Consider the following 22,046-nt stretch of genomic DNA (forward strand, 5'->3'; position numbering starts at 1 on the left):
CAATATCTGCAGGGTTCTCTACACCACGGACGTGGAACCAGTGGGAAGCGGGTAAGTACTCATTTATTTGAGCTATACGATTAGCTACAAATGTGTGAAATTTATAAGCGGGTGAATGAATCCATGTGAGTGTTACAGTAGCGTCTGAAAAAGCGTATATTTTATTTATAGTACATCGTTTACTTAGGACGTCGCGAACGGAATTTATCAATTTTGCGAGTAACACAGCGGCGCAGAGCTCTAAGCGAGCGAGTGTTTTATTCGGATTGGAAACTTTGGATTTAGCGGTGAGTAATTCTACTGAATGCGCGGTTGAGTTTTCATCTGAATCTATGCGTACATAGATAGCAGATCCATAGCACTGCTGGCTAGCGTCGGCGAATCCGATTAAAGTTATTCTGTTTGTGGACGTGATGCCAATATGACGCGGTATTTTAATTTGTGATAAGTGCGGAAGTTCCTCGTGGAATTGTTTCCATTTGGAGACAATGAAGTCAGGTACTTCATCATCCCAGTTAAGTTGAAGTTTAAAACATTCTTGAATGAGTAATTTCATGTAAGCTACAACCGGGCTAATTAGACCTAGCGGGTCGAATAAGCGCGCGGTGACAGATAGAATCGAGCGTTTAGTACAAGTTTCTGGAAAATCTATGTTTGTTTTGAAATGAAAGTTATCGTCAGTCGGCTGCCACTGCATACCTACGATTTTAGTGTCAGCGTTGGGATCGTCATCAAATTTGACAGCGAGAGGGCTTTTTAGTGCGGATGGGACGCGCGACATGAGTTGAGTATCATTTGAAATCCATTTAACTAAATTGAAACCTCCCGATTTGAACATAGCGGTCATCTCCTTATATATTTTTTCTGCCGTATCTACGTTATCCACGGAGCTAACATAATCGTCGACGTACATATGGTTTTCGGCTTCATAAGCGGCGAGCGGGTATGAATCGCGGCTATCTGCGGCAAGTTGTCGCACGACACGCAAAGCTAAATATGGCGAACTGGAAACACCGAAACAGACCCTATTAAATTGATACATTTCAATCGGTGAATTGGTGTCAAACCTAAATAAAATTCTTTGGAATGAGTGATGATCAGGAGAAAGTTTCACTTGAAAATACATTTTTTCGATATCAGCGGATATTGCGATTGAAAACATGCGAAGATTTAACAACAATTCGAAAATATTATTCTGTAGAACTGGGCCTACATATAGTAAATCATTAAGTGATTTTCCTGAGGTGGTTTTACAACCAGCGTTCAGTACGATACGCGTCTTTGAAGTTTCTTTGTCTGGACGATAAACGGCTCTATGCGGAATGTAATAAGAATCAGTGGTTTGAAAATCATTTGGGACCTTTGTTAAATAACCTTGATCTATGTAAGTTTGAATAGTTGCGTTATAATCTGACCGTAATCCAGTTGAGTCGAGTTTCTTTTCCAAATTTAATAAGCGGTGCTTCGCGGCAGCATAAGAGGATCCTAATTCGGCAGGCGAGTGTTTGAAAGGAAGAGCAACGGTGTAGGTACCGTCGTCATCGCGCGTGTAAGTTGATTGAAAATGTTTTTCACATGCTTCGTCATCTGGACTAAAATGGATTTTTTCTGGGACATTTTCAATTTCCCAAAAGCGTTGCGTTAATTGATCGAGACAGAAATCTTCAGTTTGGCAAAAGAAAGACTTTTCCAAATTGTGAGCGTTTAATGAGCGAGTTTCATTTTCGAGCGAGTTAGGAAAACATTGCGCCCTTCCTCCGGCGATGTATCCTAGAGTAGTTTCAATACCTACAACCGAGGAGGTCGGCGAGGTCACTTTACCTGGTCCGAGTAACGTGGGAAATAGTTCATTACCTATCAAACAATCTATTTCACCCGGCAAGTAATATTCGTCATCGGCCATCGGCAAGCCTTGAAGATGGTCTAATTGCGTGGTTTCTAGCTCGGCGCTAGGTAAAATATCCGTAATTTCATCCATAACGCGGCAGCAAACGGTATAGGAACAGCGTGAGTCGAATCGAGAGTGTATTGTGAGTTGCGTTATTCCAAACGTGCGGTCTTTGATTTTTCCTATGCCATTAATAATAGCGGGTGCGGGAATTATTTTTAAATTTAAGCGTTCACAACAAGCCTTCGTTATGAAATTAGTAGCCGCCCCAGTATCCAAGAAAACGCGTAGGCGATGCGTTTCATTGTTACTATAAACGTTAACAGACGCGGTCGGGCATAAAACTAACGTGTCACTGTTAGAGTTTCGCGCAGGAATGGTAACTGATAACGCGATGTTGTCGTTATTCACCTGAGCGCTTGTCTGACCGTCGTGCGTGCGAGCAGCACTCGCCGTAGGCGAGCGCGGCTGACGCGGCGGGTGAGACAGAGACGGAAGATTCGCGGAGCTAGTGCTTGGGAGCGGCGCTGTAGGAGCGCGCGCGCCAGCCGAGTTGTTGTTATTATTATCATTTGCTGAATCAGCTGATCGCGGGGAATGCGTTGTATTCGAATGGGTTTCGTAGTGTAATAATGAATGATGTTTCTTATTGCAAATCGAACACCGGTTTGTTGATTTACATGTATTAATATGATGAAAACCTAAACAGTTTATGCAAAATGTGTGTTGACGAACTATGTCGTTGCGCGTTTGAGTATTTTGTTTTAGGAAATATTCGCATTTGAATAGAGGGTGAGAGAGTTGAGAGTTACACACTTTGCATGATCGCGGTTGAGTGACACTGTCAGAGCTATTAGACTTGCTGGAAGTCTGAGGTTGCGGAACGGTTACTTGCGTACAGAATGTTTTTATTTTATTAATTTGCGGTGCGGTTTTGTTAGTGATCTGAGCGCGAGTATTATTATTATAAGTTTGAGTTTGAGAGCGCGACGGCGCGTGGAGTACTTGGAGTTTACTCTGTTCAGTTAAAAATTTCTTTAAATCACTAAATTTAGGAATTTCTATGTGTCTATGAGCCTGTTCGAACAGGTCGATCATAGTTTTGTCCAATTTGCTTAAGGCAATATGAGTTATCATAAAATCTGATAAGTTTTCAATTTTCAAGCGCTGCAATGCTGCTTCAGCGGAACAAAAGTTATCAAGTATATTATCGACTGACTGTCCAGTCTTTTGTTGTAACATCTGGTCTAAATAGACAGAAGCCTGTACCCTAGTATCTTGGTATTTTGCTAGAAGAGCTTGCCATATGATGTCATAGTTTTCAGAGGTAGCGGTTATTCCGGAACAAACATTAAGTGCTTTGCCGGAGAGACATCCTATTAGGTACTGGACCTTTTCAGCATTGGTTAAGCGAGTATTAGTGTGTATGACACTGCGGAAATTTTCATAGAATACTGGCCACTTAGTAGGAGTACCATCAAAACCTATGAGTTGAAGCGGGGGCAACTTAGTGTTAAAATTATTATTTTTCTTTTGGTCCTCAAGCTCTTGCCTCAGTGTGGTTTCCTTTTGTTTAATGTAACAATATAACTCGTCAAATGTATTTAAAATACTATAACTCGGCTGAGCCTCAGGATTTTCTTTGAGTTGTTCAATCATAAGTTTATCAATTGTTTCAATATAATCTGAACGCGTTTTATCAACGGATTGAGCCCTAGCTAAGAATTGTGTGCGTGTGACATCGTTGGAAACCTTCAAGCTTAAGTTATAGACGTCTTGAATTATTTGAAACAGAAATTGTTTTTTATGTTCTAAAAAAGTAATCATAATATCCTCGTCGCTTGACCCATCTTTTGATTTATTGCCTCCCCCCATGTTGGTAATAAGTCAATTAATAATATGCGTATGCGTAATTTGCGTGAAGTTATAAAACGAGAGTTTTGTCGATTAATTAAAATAAAATGAAAGCGACGAACTGTGCGCGGCGCGTATAAATGTAAGATGGCGGGTAGGTAGGTATGTATAAATGGTGCAAACGGCGAACAAATTTTACAATTGACTTGTTGAAATATGCGCGATTTACCAAAAATATGCTTTGAATCTTAAAGAATGAGTGAAATAACTTGTATTTAATGATAACTAGTTGCGAAATAAGATGAAATAAGCGTGATGCGCACCAATTAAAGTATGGTAGCACGTTGAGTGATTTTATCGAATATACGTATAAATTATATTTTTAAGTGTATGATTACTGTAAATATGTACGAAATAATGAAATATTTATATATATAGGAAGGATCAGGATCGATAAGGACCATCACTGGAGTGGCAGGGACAAACCTCGATAGCACGTAGACCGCCGACTCCAATTTTGAGTTCGTATTTCGGCAAAAACACGACACTTCGATGAGTTCACAAGCACAGGGTTGCACGTGACGTCACTGATCTTCTTTAAAGTACTTTTCACTTGATTTTGAGTTTAATTAGAGGAATGCAAACTTTTTGGACGCGCCCGCGATGAGATTTTATTTTGCACTGGCGGTTGGAGGTGAAGGGAGTGCGGGGGTTGGAAAAGGATGTTGCCAGGTATGATATATATAAAAGATGCGTTCGAGTGGTGTGTATGATATATTATGAATAAGTTTAAAATTAATTATAAAAATGTATGAAATCACAATGGCGTAGCCACTAGTATTATGTAGTAGACGTAGTAGTATAAACGTAGTAGAAATCTACGAGTAGAATAAATCTGAATAGTTATGAAATATGTACATATTAAATATTTAAAAACCACAAAAAAAGCTTCTCTTACCAATCGAACTCTTTTTAGTTTTTTTTTTGTTTTGTAAAGCTGCGCGTATTGATATTTCATGAAATTGTAACTGTATTTTAGATATAAAAACAAACGGTATGCTAGGTTTAGTTTGATATATTACGTGCATCTCAAAGGATAGCAGGAATAAAATGTGAAATAAGTACATATATAACTTTATTATATGTAGGAACATGGTAATGTTCCGAAGGAATCTATAATCCAGCAAATATTTGGTAAAATATTTGCTGGATTATAAATTCCTTCGGTGGACAGTCAAAGTCAGTGACTGTAGAAGTTTGAGAATATTCAGTTAGGCTGTTGTCACAATGTTGAAATTTATAACATTAACTTACTAGTTAACTGGAATATGCAAGTAAAAAAAAATTATTTAAAAATACTAAACATCAGTTTCGCAGATGTTATTATACATAGGTACCTACAATATGATATTTTAGCCATTAGGTATATACCTACTTTAACATTAGGTACCTAATCAATTAAAACTTTTTTGAAACTTACTGGATTGACGGCGCTCTTTTGCTTATAATATGGCTTAGGTATTCATCATAGGCCTTTTCGTCTATCAGACGATTTATGGTGTAACGCTACGTCTTACGTAGGCGAACAACGCGCGAACGCGGCGCGGCGCGGCGCGGCGAAATCAATCCTTTGTTGCCCATAGAAGTGTCCTACGTAAGCGATCTCGTTGCGAACGCGGTGCGGCGCGATTTGCACGCGAATGTCAGGCGGCGCGGCGCGGCGCGGCGCGGCGGCGGCCGCTTTCGCCGCGCCGCGCCGCGCCGCGTTCGCGCGTTGTTCGCCTACGTAAGACGTAGCGTAACACCGTTTTTGGTGGCTAGACCGATGCGAGATCGACATGGTCTACCACAGGTCTGCCAAGAGGAGTTCATATATTATTTATAATATGAAAGTATTAAAGTACTTGAAAATTCTTTTGAATGTAATCGGTTGAGTACTTAATTGATGAGTTTTACAAGAAACTTCCCTTTATATTAAAAGGACTTAAATGCTGTATAATGCTGCCTAATACGCGCATCGCGCATGGCTTATTAATTCATATCGTATGAAGGTACGAAACCCTCCGTTATGCGTGACCCGGCCCACACTTGTTTTTCTTACCTAAACGTGCCTAAACATAAGCTAGACGTATGCTAAATTGTATATTCTTTCGTCCGGTTGCGACTGTACTTTGAGCTGACTTGTCGGTTTTAACAAAACTGTACCCTTGCGGTGGCCGTATCGCTATAACCTTTGACCGATCTTTGGAATCAAGTTCCGATCCACTCCCTACTCCCACCAATCTTGCCATAAAATGTTCACTACATCAGTCTAGCCGCGGCTGTCGAGCGCGGAGGTCGTATTGCACACCTGTGTCACGTTATTCATACATCGCGGCTGCTGAAAATTCTTTAAACTTTTCCGTAGTATTGAGTGTTGTGTGTGACAATGGAATTGTGTGTGAACTCCTAAGGTTAGAATGAGTTTGTTCTAGTTTAAACCTTATTTTGTGCAAGTGCTTGGTGGATTTAATCTGAGCCGGCTTTTTGTTGTGAGTATTATAAAAACATTACGCGTTAACTCCTTACCTACGTGACTTGGTCATTATTCTAAATAGGTTGTTAACCTATGACTTAAATTAACTACTAGGTGACATAATATGACTTACCTTTGGAATGATTATGATAGTAGTAGGTAGTACAATTTTAACATAAAGAAGTACCTACCCACCTATTTAAATAAATAATCATAGTACGAATGAACTCTGAACTACTTTGTAATGTGTAGGGTTGCCAGATTTTTTTGGTAAGTACTTATTAGGTATCTACTTTATGTGGTTCGTATTTCATAACGTATACGGAGGCCAAATATAGTACGAGTTACATTATAGTACGAGTAAGTACGTCTGGTGACCCTAGTAGTGTGTAGAAAATTTTAATTTATCATTCAATCTTGGATTCATAAGTTTTGAAACCAACCAGCTAGGCGCTTAGGTAAGTAGATCTCTGTGATTTCTAAAGGGCCCCATACATGGTACGATTAATCGCTTCGACAAATCGGACGAAAATCGTTGCGATCAATCGCTTCGAAATTGCCAGCCACACACGAAGCAATTGATCGTTTCGATCGAGCCATATACGAAGCAATTGATCGTTACGATCGATCATTTACTCGTTGGACATGGAATGGCCGTTGCGTGCGTCGCCTTCGTCAAGAATGAGACAAAAATCGAATCGTTTATCGCAAAGAGCCACACAAATTCGATGCATCGTTACGATATTCATGATTCGCGGGTTTTTGCTGCGATTTCCGATATCGTCTTCGATCAAGTAAATCGTTTACGATATTAAAATACACTATCGATGGGTAGTTTCGATTGGTTTGTAACGATGGATCGCAAAGATGAATCTTACCGTGTATGGGGCCCTTAAGAAATTAATATTGAAAGACGAGTACCTATCCCTAACTACAGGAAATCTGGTATGAGAATGTGAAGGACTAATACGAAAATTATCTTACATCTTGGAGGTTGGTTTGTCGGTCCGCGAAGTGTTTTTATACACGAGTATAGTTCAAGATCAGATCATTAATGTAGGTACCTATACCTGCCTTAGATATAAAGAGTACTAGTATGTATTGGTTACGTTTTTTAAATTAAGTAAACCGTTTATTTCCACGTGTGTGACACACAGGTACCATAATTTGGGTGTACGAGTAAGGACCTACATTTTACCTACTTAATTAAAATTATTTTGATATTAGGCACCTACACCCATGTAATTTTAAATTTGAAGTAAGTAAATATAGGAAAGTACCTACTTGAATTTTTGATTGAATGAATATTTGTAAAATGTGAATAAAATATACCTGTGAAACATTTAATTACAAGCAAAACGTACAGCGACAATGACAATGACCTTTTGCATGAAAATGACACATATATTATATTATAATAAGATCTAAATTATATCTAAGATGTTCATTTGCATTCTAATTCCGGTAGAACCTAAAACATCTTCATGTATAACAAAACAAATAATTAGGTTCAACCTACCTACTTGTTACTAAATTCACTAAATTGTTCTACTTCGTAGGTACATTGTACGATATCGATATCGATTATCGATGGATCCGGTAGTAAGTCCATAGGATTATCGCATTTTGCATTTGCAAGTTAACGCGACATAGTTCCGCGTATGCGGAACTATGTTGATAAAGTGAGTCAATGAGTAAGATTACATGATTTAGCTGATAACTCTGTTACAGCTAGTATGTACCTACCTACGTACCTATTTAATGATAATGATGTAATAATGACAATCAATATGATATCATATTGATTTATTTTAGTCGCTTGAGACCTCATAGTACTAAATTTGTCACTGTGATATAGTACATTATGGGGTTTTTTGTACTTACGGTAAGGGGTCATCCATTAATTACGTCACACGAATTTCAAGGTTTTTTGACCCCTCCCCCCCCATTGTCACACTTGGTCGCACTTGGCAAACCTCTCGCCCCCTGGTGTGACGTCACATTTTTTCAGCGAAATCGGAAAATCGAATTAAGTATTATTATTTTTTTGTCATAATATTAGTAAATTTATAACCCAAAACTGATTATGAAAAAAAATTAAACTAATAAAAACGATTATCATTCCAAAAACTTGTTTTTTAACTGTAAAGTAATTAAAATAAAATTTTGGTTACTGATGAAGTTAAAGTGACGTCACAAAGTTTGTGACCCCCTCTCCCCCTTGTCACAACATGTCCCATTTTCTTTACCCCCCCCCCCCTAAACGTGTGATGTAATTAATGGGTGACCCCTAAGTACCTACCTACCTTTTATTCCGATACTTGCTTAAAAACAAAGTAATGTATGAATTACCTTCAGAAAGACAAATTTGTAGAATGAAATAAAACCGTCAAACAAGACAACTTTGCAAAATCACATTTTTAAACGAATTTGTTTATCACAGTTATAGTTAGGTTTGCCAACTTTTTTTGGTGGAACATATTATTTTCCAGAATGAGGCATCAAAAATATATAGGCAGTACATTTCAAAAAAATATAGTACAATTACTAACATAAAATAAAATACTAAACATGAGTGTAATATACGACTATACGTATAATCGGAAATATAGTATTTTAGCGTACTATATACTTTTCCAAAAGTATACCTATAGTACAGAGCGCCAAAATATAGTACAATACTATATTATTATAATATAGTACGGTTGGCAACCCTAGTTATAGTAACACTACTATTTTTTGTCAAATATAGGTAGGTATCTTTGACAAGACACGTTTTTAACTGAATTCGGGAATGCAAGTTGTCAAATAGTAGGGTAAGTATATTTTTGCGCGCAAAAAATTGTTGAAAAACGCATGCAAATATAAAAAAGCGGCCAAGTGCGAATCGGACTCGCCCATGAAGGGTTCCGTAGCAGCAAGTAACAATAAAATTGCGGTTTACGATTTATGACGTATTATAAAAAAAACTACTCACTAGATCTCGTTCAAACCAATTTTCGGTGGAAGTTTTCATAGTAATGTAGGTACATCATATTTTTTTTTTAATTTTATCATTCTCTTATTTTAGAAGTTACAGGGATACACACATTTTACCACTTTGGAAGTGTCTCTTGCGCAAACTATTATTTTAGAAAAAAAATATATAAGAAACCTCAATATCATTTTTGAAGACCTATCCCTACACTATACCTAGAATAGGTATGATGAAAAAAAAAATTTTGTGTTTCAGTTCTAAGTATGGGGAACCCCCAAAATTTATTGTTTTTTTTTTGTGTAAAAATCTTAATGCGGTTCACAGAATATATCTACTTACCAAGTTTCAACAGTATAGTTCTTATATTTTCGAAAAAAAGTGGCTGTGACATACACGGACAGACAGACAGACAGACATGACGAATCCATAATGGTTCCGTTTTTTGCCATTTGGCTACAGAACCCTAAAAATGGCGAAGCCTTTGATAAATATTTCCAAGTTTCAGTTGTAAAACATGGAGCGTATATTATTTATAGGTATTATGGTTTAAACGAAAAAGGCCTTAAAACATAAAAATTGCGACAGTGGGCAATGTAATCCAGATTTACAGACTTATGAATTACAACATTGCTAATCACCGAAAACGGCTTAGGGTTGTCATTTCAAATCATTTACCCAACTGCGTACGTAAAAAAGGGTAATGTTAGCTAGACAGTTGAAATTTTCACAGATGATGTATTTATCTTGCCGCTATAATAACAAATATTAAAAACGGAATAATATAATAAATACTTATTTAAGTGGGGTTCTCATACAATAAAAGTGATTTTTTGACCGTTTTTGAGTAAATGGTACGTAACCCTTGGTGCGCTAGTCCTACTCGCACTTGTCCGCTCTTATTTTCTTTTGATTCTGGCAATAATAAAATTGGTCCATCTGCTCAAGCCCACATAAATTATAAAGACGAAGCAAAAGAAGACAAACAAAGTCAAAATAAATGGGAGGGGAATTACTGAGGGCCTACCGCGAACCATTCGACGTGTTGCCTCTCTGTCGCACTTGTTAATTCGTACGTAAGTGGAACAGGGAGGCAACACGTCGAACATGGTTCGCGGTAAGCCCTCAGGGGGCCGATTTTTGAAATTCGACTACTCGATTTCGTGTATTTCGTTCAATAATATCTCCACTACTAGGCATTTAAATTCTACTAATAGAATTGAAAACGAGTGGTCAATACCACTCGGTTCCCAATTTCTATCGCTAGTATTTCAAAAATTAGCATTTCGCCGTTTCCCACAGATTTCCGAATGACGAAATCGAACGATCGAATTTCAAAAATCGGCCCCCTGATCTGCTTCCATTCAAACAGCCGTTTGGCCTTGGCTCGTCAGGTTTATTGTTACGGAGCACAAAGTTTGTTTAAACAAAACCTACGGCCCGATTCGAACTTTAAGATACTTACGTCAAATATTATTACGTATGTTGTATTTATTTTTGCGGTGTGAGGGTGGTGACATAAATGCGTGTAAAAAATACGCAAGTATAACCGGTTAGCACTGATTGACTAGCACTAAATATTTTAAAGGCTTGGCCACACACAGAGCGCGACGCAGCGCCGCGTCCGCGCCGCGTGATGGCGACGCGATGCCTGGTCAAACAGGGCGCGCGCTGATCGCGCCGGCCTCACGCTCTCAACACGCCCTCATGGCGCGCGTGAACGCGGCGCGGCCGCGCGGGAACGCGGCGCACCGCTCGCTGCCTAACGTCCGATCCTACTGATGTGACCTTGCGCGACGCGGCGGGCCGCCGCGTTCGCTCGGCGCAGCGCTGCGCACGCGCCGCGCGGACGCAAGGGGCCGCGCGGCGCGGGGCGCGACAGAAGCGGGGCGTGATACCGGCGGGACGCAGTCTGTTTGACGTCGGTAACCCGTTAGCATGTGCCGCGGTCGCGCGGCGTGGACGCGGCGCGGACGCGGCGCTGCGTCGCGCTCTGTGTGTGGCCAAGCCTTAAAGTAATATTTTGGTTTTAATTACTGACATACCTATCCGATCCATATCGTATATAAGGAAACCGAATATAATGACGTATCTAAAAGTTCGAGACGGGCCGCTTGTCTTGTAGCTCCAATTAACCAACAAAATATATTACAGTAAAAAAGATTATTACTGGTTTGCCTCTAGCAGAATGCAGTTGTGTTTACAAAAACAAATATGTATGTGAAGCAATTTCATTTGTAGTTAACACAATGTCTTTTTCTTACTACACAGTACCTACCTACCGTATAAAATGATCTTATAACAACATTTTTTTAAATTTCAATATTATAGTTATATCGCTTATCTAATTTTCCTTCAATGAACATCATTAGGCTTAATAAAATGTAAGACGATTTTAGGCAGTTTTTGACCTCCTCTCCCTGTGTAAGAAAAACTAAGAATCGACCTTCTGTCCCCCTGTTTTAATATTCATTAGGTACGTAAGCGTCTAAACTCTAAAGTAAAAATTTGAAAGTTGCACGTTTGGCTTATTTAAATATTTAAGTATTTATTTTAAATATCGATTTTTCGTCTGTTCAGTATTATACTTTTTTTAACAACAATCAACTTTTGTTGCCTTAATAATCGTTTACTAAATTAGGTACTATACTTATTTATACCTACCTAGCGCGCGCTTATGCACACGTTCGAATCTCAAAGTACCGATAGGTAATCGCTTTTTTTAGGGTTCCGTACCCAAAGGGTAAAACGGGACCCTATTACTAAGACTTCGCTGTCCGTCCGTCTGTCCGTCTGTCTGTCACCAGGCTGTATCTCACGAACCGTGATAGCTAGACAGTTGAAATTTTCACACATGATGTATTTCTGTTGCTGCTATAACAACAAATACTAAAAACAGAATAAAATAAAGATTTAAGTGGGGCTTCCATACAGCAAACGTGATTTTTGACCAAAGTTAAGCAACGTCGGGCGTGGTCAGTACTTGGACGGGTGACCGTTTTCTTTTTGCATTTTTTTCCGTTTTTTTTTTTGCTTTATGGTACGGAACCCTTCGTGCGCGAGTCCGACTCGCACTTGCCCGGTTTTTTAACTTTGCGCAATTTTGAGCCTCATTCCACCCACCTTCTTGTAAAAAAAGACATGGTTGACACCCTTTCTCCAAAATCGTCTTAAGTACCTAATAAATGAATGGCGTACCTACCTAGTTCAGGTAGTTACTCCAAATATAATTTTTCATACAGTTATATTTTGAGTACAATATTATTATCACAGTCAAATTCCGAGACACTCATGGGAAAATTTATAAATTTACACAAATTGGTAGCAAATCTTGTAGCGAAAATCTGGCAACGAAAAAATTCCAGATTATTTCGTTCGGGAGGATAAAAAGGTTTTATGAGATCGTAAAAACCAGATCTTTCTTCTAGGGCTGCCCTGACAAAATATCAACATTGAAGCGGTTACTGTTGATTGTATAGTCAGATGTAATGCTATGAAATGTTGTGGAGACATTACGTACCTACCTACGCAATTCATAGTAAAAGAATTGGTTTTGGAACTTCTATATTGTTATATAGGAAGGGCATTTGTACCTACATACAATTCATATGTAGTATTAGAGATTTCCTTGGAGAATATTTGTTTGACATTACCTATGTTTAACATAAAATAGTACCTACATATATATCAACCATATGTATATGTCTGTATAAGGGCTTGTGCACAAATCACGCGAGGTTCGATAGGGGGTGGAGGGGTCACGAAAAAATCACGATAGATCACGGGGGTATAAGGAAACCTCACGTGTATTTTTCTACAGTGAACGAAACTATGAAAAAAACACCTACCACATGGTAGATACTTTTTCTCGGTTTCGTTAAACATAAATCTTCACTCTGCACTTCAAAATAACGAGTATATTTAACGAAAATATAGAAAAATAAACAAGATTTTCTATATTCATAATATTTCTTAAAATTAGGTTGAATGAAAATTTAAAAAAAAAATACACGTGAGGTTGTGTGGGAGGAGGGGGGAGGGAAAAGCCTCACCAAATATCACCAGGGGGGAGGGGGGAGGGGGTCAAAAAGTAGCCGAAAACACCTCGCGTGATTTGTGCACAACCCCTAAGTGACATAGATAGGTACCTAAATATTTTAAATAAAGATTTTTTTTTAAATCAGGTGCCCCGATATTTGGTTGTATTACACAATTTTACGAAGTAATCCGTGTGGTTGACATGGAGGGTTATGCAGATCAAGCTCCCAATAGCATATTATCGTGGCCGAAGGGTTCCCGCTGCCAGGTAACGGGAGGTCACGCATGTAATATGAAGTCTTTGTGCCTACATCCCAACTCAATGTAATCTGACTTCCGAACGTAGGCGCACCGCGGAATACTTAAGTGGCCTTAGTAGGTACCTACATGTTTTCGGGATCACATCGTTCGTTTAACGTGGATCTCTGTACCTCACAGACTATACAGACACGGCATTGAGCCGACCACTGACTAACAGTCCGCCGGACGATATCGGCCGGTCAGTTGTTCGGAACTGTCAAATTTTTGTTCTAACTGACAGGCCGATATATCGTCCGGCAGCCTGTTACTCAGTGGTCGGCTTTATGAAGCGTTTCCAAAGAGCACGAGGTCTCCACACATATATACAATTTTACTTGTAACATATTACGAATCCAGCAGCACAAGTTGTATTCTATACTATAATAAACCAAGAATACCGCTAAAGCTTACTAATTACGGATATTTTTAAAGTACCCAAGTACCACTACTTGTGCAGGGCTCAAGCGGTCGCTCTGCCATACTATATTTGTACGGGAGAGCATATGTGTGGTGTGGTAACCTCGATTGACTTATGTGCTCCGTCTAGTAGTTGAGGTGGCCTGTGCTGTACCTACCTATATCAACATCTATATGTAGTTTAACACTGTTGAGCTTTATCATAATTTAGGATTTGGTAATTCTGCGTCTGTCATCTAATTCCATATTGAGTTACAATTGTATCCTTTCAGGCTAAAATTCCCTTGAACCCTTCATTAGTTTTCTAGGATAATATAATAAAATGTAATGTCAACCCGGAGCCAAAGTACCCTTGTCAAGGTCCCTAATCCATACCAAAAGTAGTTTTCAATTGTTTCTTTTAAAATCACTATTCGACTTTTTCCCCTGCTCAATGTTTTTCAGTGGTGAATAACATTTGTTTTTCCCGACAATTATTCAAGACGTCAAGATTTCACAAGAGAACTGACAACTTGCAAAATCTAAGCCAAAATCTATCTCGACTTATGGTAAATAGAACGGTACTCATGTATATTTTATCGCAATGAATAAACCATTTGAATTTTTGATAGTCGAAAGAGCTATGGACGATATGCGTAGTATAAAGTAAGAGGAACGAGAACAGATAACTGCCTACGCTGTTAAATTATAGAATATTATTTAATAATAGTTAATGAATACATAATCAATTTGGTGTTAAATAAACCATTCAATGCAATAAGGCAAACAAAAAGTATTGCCGTTTATTCGAATGCTATGGAGTAAAACGTACGCTCCGGGTAGGGATTGCAATCCGGTCCGGCGGATCCGGTAATCCGGCCGGATCCGGCACATTTTTCATGACACCGGATCCGGCAAAATTCACCGGATCCGGTCCCGGATCCGGTAAAGTGAAATAAAGCGCTAAAATATAAAATAACAGCTTAAAACACTGCTAAAATTTAAAAGTTCTCGCCAGTATTCGAATTTTCTCGCTCGCAAACAGCAACACAACAACTTGTTTGTTAGTTGACGCCAGTCTTCTAGCCGACGAAATATGTGTCGTGAGATTTCCGTGCACCGTAAGTACTGGATTGGTTTATGGGTGAATCAACTTTTTCTTGTCACTAGTTGCCATGGTTACGGTCTCCTGGGTCACTCTTAAAATACTAATTATTTTGTATTTACATAAATGAACCAAACTTTAATGTTTTGGTAGTTATAAGGTCTTTCCATAATGGGACATCTACCAAGCATGTTTGTAGAACATGGTACAGCACTGCAGTTCTTTTAACAAACTATGCTACTATTGTCTCCTGGCTGATGGGACAGAATAACAACAAGAAATAGTTGATTGACCCTTATATTCAATTTATTGTGTTGTTACATTGTAATTTAATGTACATGTTCTTTCGTTTTATTTTGTACTTATAATAAGTGTTACCTGCATTTAAAATATAATGAATAAATATTTATAAAATTAAATAGAGAAATATATGTTGACTTTTGACGACCGGTCTGACTTAGCCAGTGGGTAGTGATCCTGCCTGTGGAGCCGCGATCCTGGGTTTTCGAATCCCGGTAAGGACAATTATTTGTGTGATGAGCACAGATATTTGTTCCTGAGTCATGGTTGCTTTCTATATATTTAATTTTAAGTATTTGTATATTATATATCGTTGTCTGAGTACCAACAACACAAGCTTTCTTGAGCTTACCGTGGGACTTAGTCAATTTGTGTAAAAATGTCCTATAATATTTATTTATTATTATTATTTATATGTTATTTTGTTATTATTATGCTACTAAATGTACTTGTATAGGTATACACGTTTATTGATTTTGTTTGCTAAAACTAAAATGGTTGAATTGAGAGCACCTTTTTGTTGGAAATGTGGGTTGGGCTATAGATATTTTAAGAGAAAAAGAAGATTTTATTTGTGGTTAAGTAATGAAAACGTTGATATTTGAAACTTAAAACAGCCGTCATCGAATTAAACTGTTGTGAGACATACTAACATTGAATAATTTACGGTTTAGACTCACTTGTTTTTAGTCACTCGCGCGACATGTTTCGGAGAGCCTAGGTCTCCTGTTAAGACACCCGTTTTATTAATACATTAAAAAATATCCTTAACTTCGCATATAACGCTAAAAACATGATAAAATACGTAACTTGATGAATTTTTTATCCGCAATACCAATCCGGCCGGATCCGGCCGGATCCGCCGGATTGAGGCCAAAATCCGGCTGGATCCGGCCGGATTCAAAACCAGTCCGGATTGCAATCCCTAGCTCCGGGCGTAATGGCAACGTAAAATACCGGGTGTGGCCTGTAACACGAGCAAATAATTAAAACATAGATTGTACTCCTCAAACGGTGACATTTTTGTTCAACAACTTGTAAAAATTATGAAGTACCTATTTAGACTCCCTATTTTTCATACAAAATAAATATTACCTTCAATGAACGCCATTGCCACGCCATATCATTGTGATTGACGTTGCTTGTCACGCCTTGAACATAACAAAATTCGCAATACATTGCGTCTTAGAATAAACTTTAAAAATCAAACCAAAAAATATTTTTCAAAGTTGCTGTGCAACAGTATGAAACAACAGTTTGGACAGTATGAAAAGTACAGCCTACAATTTAATTTTTTGCTCGTATTACAGGCCACACCCGGTATACCTATTGATCTAATCTGCGGCAGTTTCTGAGAGAAGGAGAAATCGAATTTTGCCAATCCACCTAGTAGAACTAGCTTTGCCCATGAGTTTGCCTTTTTTCATACATAAACATTTATGTGAACCTAACAACATAATTAGAAATAAGTACTTGACATTTCAATAATAGTACATTATTGTCGAGGCTCGGAAGTAGCTACTTGCAGGCTGAGGATTCGTTTTAAACGGACGACCTTGGGAGTCCGTTTAATTGAATCCGAAGCCAGCAAGTAGCCTTCCAGCCGAGTCATATATAGTGCTTTTCTCAAAAATGGTGCAAGAAATATAAATATCATAGAAATATTTTACAAAAGCAACGTTCTTACATATATATTTTGACAGAAAAAAGTCCTTGCCGCCTTTTTATTTTTTTTAATAAAAAAATAGAAGTGTATTTTTCTGCCGAAAATACGCCAACCTATTTGAGACATCTAAATAGTCGCGGTACTAATCATCTGTTTGGCTGTTTAATGGGCCTGTGCCTTCATTTGATATGGTCATTTCAACTTTTAAAAAATTTGGAATTCGACAAATAATGGAATTTGTATGCAACATTGCAGTCCCAAAATCGAGACTGCAATGTTTTTAACTTTTTAATTTTTGACTGACCATAAACTACGCGCTTCGCGATCTATTTTTTAGACGGCAAAGTCGACTTTGCCGTCCATTTTTGAGAAAATAAATATTATATACAATCTTTCACACAATGTTCTTTCTTAATAATTAGGTACCTACTCATCGTTTCCAATCTCCCTCACTCTACCCTATATTTATCAGTAGTATTGATAAAACATAAGATAGACATAATGATTCGTTATTAATGATTAGATACATAACCAATATTTATACAAATACCTAATGTGTTGCAAATTTAGAAATTTAGTTTGCCCAGACACGTAAACAATTGGTTAAAATTAAAATGTGTCTGTAAAAGATTCAAATATAATTATTTTTCATTCGTAAAAATATATATTATTGTTAATACCGCTAACGCAATATATTGCTATTAAGAGTGATTATAACCGCGTCATAATTACTCTAAATAGCAACCGATTTATTTGAAAGATAGAAATAATAAATGAGTAGGTCGGTATTTATAAATAACATCAGATTTTCGTTTCATTCCAAACGCAGGAGCTTCTTTAGATGGATTGGCTAATTAATGGTTAATACAACACGTATTTCTTGCTTCGATTAGCTTAATCGAAAAATTCCCTTGAGGTACCTTTATATAAAGTTAGATCGAAGGTTTACATCAGGGGAGAAAACGTTGCTTACATAGCTATAAGTACATGAAAAAAAACCTTTTTGAGAGGAAAATTTTTTTCATTAGTTAATAAATTCGAAGATTTTTTTATGTAAGCAATAAAGTGTATTTATATTCGCATGTGTTGTCTCCAGTCAAAGGACAAATAAATATGAATACCCTTAACAGTTTTGAATGATTCACGGTTAGTTTCACTAGACTTAATAATATTTTATTAATATCGGGAGCTCGAAAACAATACAAAAGGTAATCACGGTCCATATCCCGGTCGATATAAGTCTAATGAATACTCGTTCTGTTTCCCCAACCCACCTCTACTCCATCTTTGTCGGCAGGCTGTGCGTTCATTCGTCTGTTACTATTACTACACACACGAATAAATACGAATAAGGGACACCCCACACTGGCGTCTTTTGAGCGTCGGCGTTTAGTCAGCGAGCACTATGAATAATGGCGACGCTGCGCAGTTGCTTCAACGTTGCGTCGAGCAGCAGCCATAGAGTTGACTAGACCAGCGGTTCTCAAACTTTTTTGGTGACGGAACCCTTTTGGAAAGGGAAATATTTGACGGAGCCCCAAATTAAATATTTTCGTTCGTCACTGTTTAGGCCCCCCCCACATCTGGCGTCTTTCGAGCGTCGACGTCTACAATTCTATGGCCGACGTCGACGCAACGTCGACGCAGCGTCGACGCAACTGCGCAGCGACGTCATTTTCCATAGCGCTGGACCGACGCCGACAGACGCCGACGCTCGAAAGACGCCAGATGTGGGGGGGCCCTTACCAGATATACCTATATGTGGTGTCTGTACAAGTGTACACCCCTTTGAGCTGGTTTTTTTCTTCTTATTATTACAAGGATTTTCGCGGAGCCCCAACAGAGGCTTCGCGGAACCCTAGGGTTCCGCGGAACACACTTTGAGAATGGCTAGAACTAACTAAACACTAGCTGAACTATTAGACACCGACGCTCGAGAGACGCTATCACGCTACTGTGAGGTGGCCCTAACTGTTGTAAATCCCTTTTAATTCACACTCTAGAAATTAAAAACTTTACGATATGAGATCATAAATAATTACATGTTATTTAGGAGCCTACACACACTAGCGTTTCCCGAGTGTCGGCGTCAACTCTATGGCCACTGCTCGATGCAACGTTGACGCAACTGTACGGTTACCATCAGTTTGTCACTGACATAAACGCCGTCGAGAACGTAATTTACTTTCTATACATCCCGTTTGCACTAATATGCGAGTGCGAGCGAGGTGTATAGAAAGTAAATTACGTTCTCGACTGCGTTTATGTCTGTGACAAACTGATGGTAACCGTACTGGACACTGCACAGCGACGTATATTACTCCATATTAGCGTTGTCTAGACGCCGACGCTCAAACGATGCGATGCCCTGTGGCCCTAAATGTTATCGACTTCCATATTCTATAATACTTACTAATAGATAGAAAATTGTTCTTTAACTACTTACCTACATGTATCATTTCATAATTTTTTCATGTTTCTATTCTACCGTTATGATAAATCGTTAACAAATAACGTTATGAAGTAATAGCGATACGTTTTGATCGGAATTTCAAATACAAAAAGTATAACCTTTTTTTATAACGTTGTAAAAGTCTGCTGTTAATTCCGTGACGAGTAGGTATTTTACGTATTTTGGGCATAGGGTCATGTTTAGAGAGGTGGGGTCGGAGTTAAATTGTGTAACATTAAACGAACCCTAAACTCGAACGACGAAATATTTGGTTTTACTTATTAATTGAATATTATATTTGCTACAAATGATCCCAATACCCTATAAGGATAAAGATGTTCTTTCATCTCCGAGGCATCAATAATTCACTTTGTACTTTTAAATTCAATGGATTGGTTTTCTTTCATGTTTTATGTTTTTTTATATTATTTATATTACATTATATTTTTTATATTACAAGTTTTTTTATACATCTTGTTGAGAGCAGCCACTCTATCAGTCTTGTGATATAAGACACAATTCGAACAATCATTTCTTCAACCAAAAACGTCACTTTTGTCACTGACAGATTGGTATCGTATCGCTGTGACATTTTATAAGCATTGTTTTAACTGGGCCGTATTTTTATATACCTATATTGATTAGATACCTAGTGTATTGCCGATATCTGGCATGAAAGAGCTGGTTTTCTGCCGAGGTCTCAGTCACCAGGGTGTATCTCTGCTCGCCGAGGCCAGAATATCTGAAACATGAAATTTAATTCTAGTTTCCGATGAAGCTAACGATCACCAAGGCAGGTTTGTGACGAGCAAGTTCCGTTTTAAGTTATAATTTTAACTTACTGATATAAGTAATAAGCTTTATAAACTTACTGATATAATAAGCTTTTAAGTACCTTACCTTCCCATGCTATTTTTAGATCAATTGCCCCAAATCAAATCCATACACGAGACCATATCCTAAACGCGTGAAAACCTTTTTTCTCATAATTTTCCCTAAAGCCTCCACGGGTAATTCATTCTCGCCTTTGAATCAAAAAACGATTTGGACGCAGAATCAAAACAGCTTGATTTTCGTAAATTGGATTGGAAAGGAAGAACTTCGCTGTTATTGCTATGCGAATGCCGAAATTATTCATGGCTTGTAGGTACTTAATGAAAAGCGTAAATAACATCACGAAGTTTATAAATAATAAACGTGGCGTTACGAGGGCTCCGTATGGAATGTGCAATTTGTGCCTTGAAAGCGTGGCGCCTTTTAATGAATGAATTCGCTCACTTGGGGATAAGTCATGCGGTTACCATACAAATGGTGAGCTTGGGAAGCTATGACATGTTTCGTAATAATTTCCAACCTCTTTATAATGCAAAATGGAACGTAGGTAATCTAACGTTACATAAGATAGAATGACTTTTCCGTATTCAAGTTACCGTAGAAACCGGTTTTCCGTAGGTATATAGTCCTCCTCATCGATTTCAATGACGGCGACCTCGGCTATTGCGGATTACGCCTATTATGGGCCCGAATGTGGCTGGCCAGGCAGAAATTGGTCTTAAAGACTCTTCTGCAGGTGTTACAATAGAGTTGGCCAGACGTGTATAGTTCGTAGATTCGTAACTGAGCCCGGCGGCTAATCCTATTGTCTATTGTTAAGTAAAACCGCACGTGCTACTTACCTGCAAAAAAGGGTCATCCTTATTCTATTTGGCACCTGAGCGCAGGCTAGTCCAACGCTCAAAAAACCAGTGTAGTTGCGCTCTCCGATAACGCGCCTTTGTTACGCATCTCGATGACACATTTTAGACTGGTTCTGTAGCGTTCGACTCGCCGGCACTCAGTAACCGAAGTACGCAGGTTTTTATGCAGGTGGTGGTGGCACGTGGCACGAGCGGTTTTACTTAACAATAGACAATAGGATTAGCTCGGGCTCAGTTACGAACCTACGAACTATAAGAGGGCTTCGGTCTCTCTTTACGTTGTTGGCGTTTGGCATCTAAGATGTTGAGGCTGTTTTCCTCAAACGATTTGATGCGGTTGCTGTTCCGTAAGTATCGTCCCAGTGAAAACGCATTTTCACTAGTTAAAACTAATTTTCCGTAAGGCCTCGATGAAAACAAGTTTTAACTAGTATGTTTCAGTCAAACCTAATTTTCCCAAAGTACTACCTATGTATGTGACTAAACTAAATGTGCTATTTTCACTGTTAACATAATGTTGAAGAAAATATCGACGGTCGCTGTTTCTCAGATTAGAAAGAGTTAAATAAAACAAATAGCCTACGAGTACTGTATGTAAATTGGTAATATGCACGTATAATACGCAAAATAATTATTATGACTCGACAAAGTAAAAAAGGCTCCATCCGGCGGATGATCAAGCTAAATTGTCTCATCTCTTTCATCGGAGACTCTTTAATAAGCCAGTCGTAATGCTCTCTTGTTTTACATTTATTTTGTTTTCACTACCGAGGTATATTCCTAGGCAAAAAAGCATCAAATAACGAAAGCTAATGGTAATAAAAGAGAGTGTGTTATTGTTTAGTGTCTTCGATTCAGATA

General features: G+C 38.3%; 1 protein-coding gene across 1 annotated transcript in view; it reads left to right on the forward strand.

Moving 5' to 3' along the window:
* The first annotated feature begins 6,069 nt into the window (after positions 1 to 6,069).
* LOC134676329 (angiotensin-converting enzyme-like protein Ace3) overlaps positions 6,070 to 22,046 on the forward strand; it is a 144,272-nt gene continuing 128,295 nt past the window's right edge. Inside the window, exon 1 of the mRNA XM_063534701.1 lies at positions 6,070 to 6,273. The gene's annotated coding sequence lies outside the window, so the exon portion shown is untranslated. The remainder of the gene's footprint in view (positions 6,274 to 22,046) is intronic.

This window comes from Cydia fagiglandana, chromosome 2 (genome assembly GCF_963556715.1).
Source record: "Cydia fagiglandana chromosome 2, ilCydFagi1.1, whole genome shotgun sequence".
Classification (NCBI taxonomy): domain Eukaryota; kingdom Metazoa; phylum Arthropoda; class Insecta; order Lepidoptera; family Tortricidae; genus Cydia; species Cydia fagiglandana.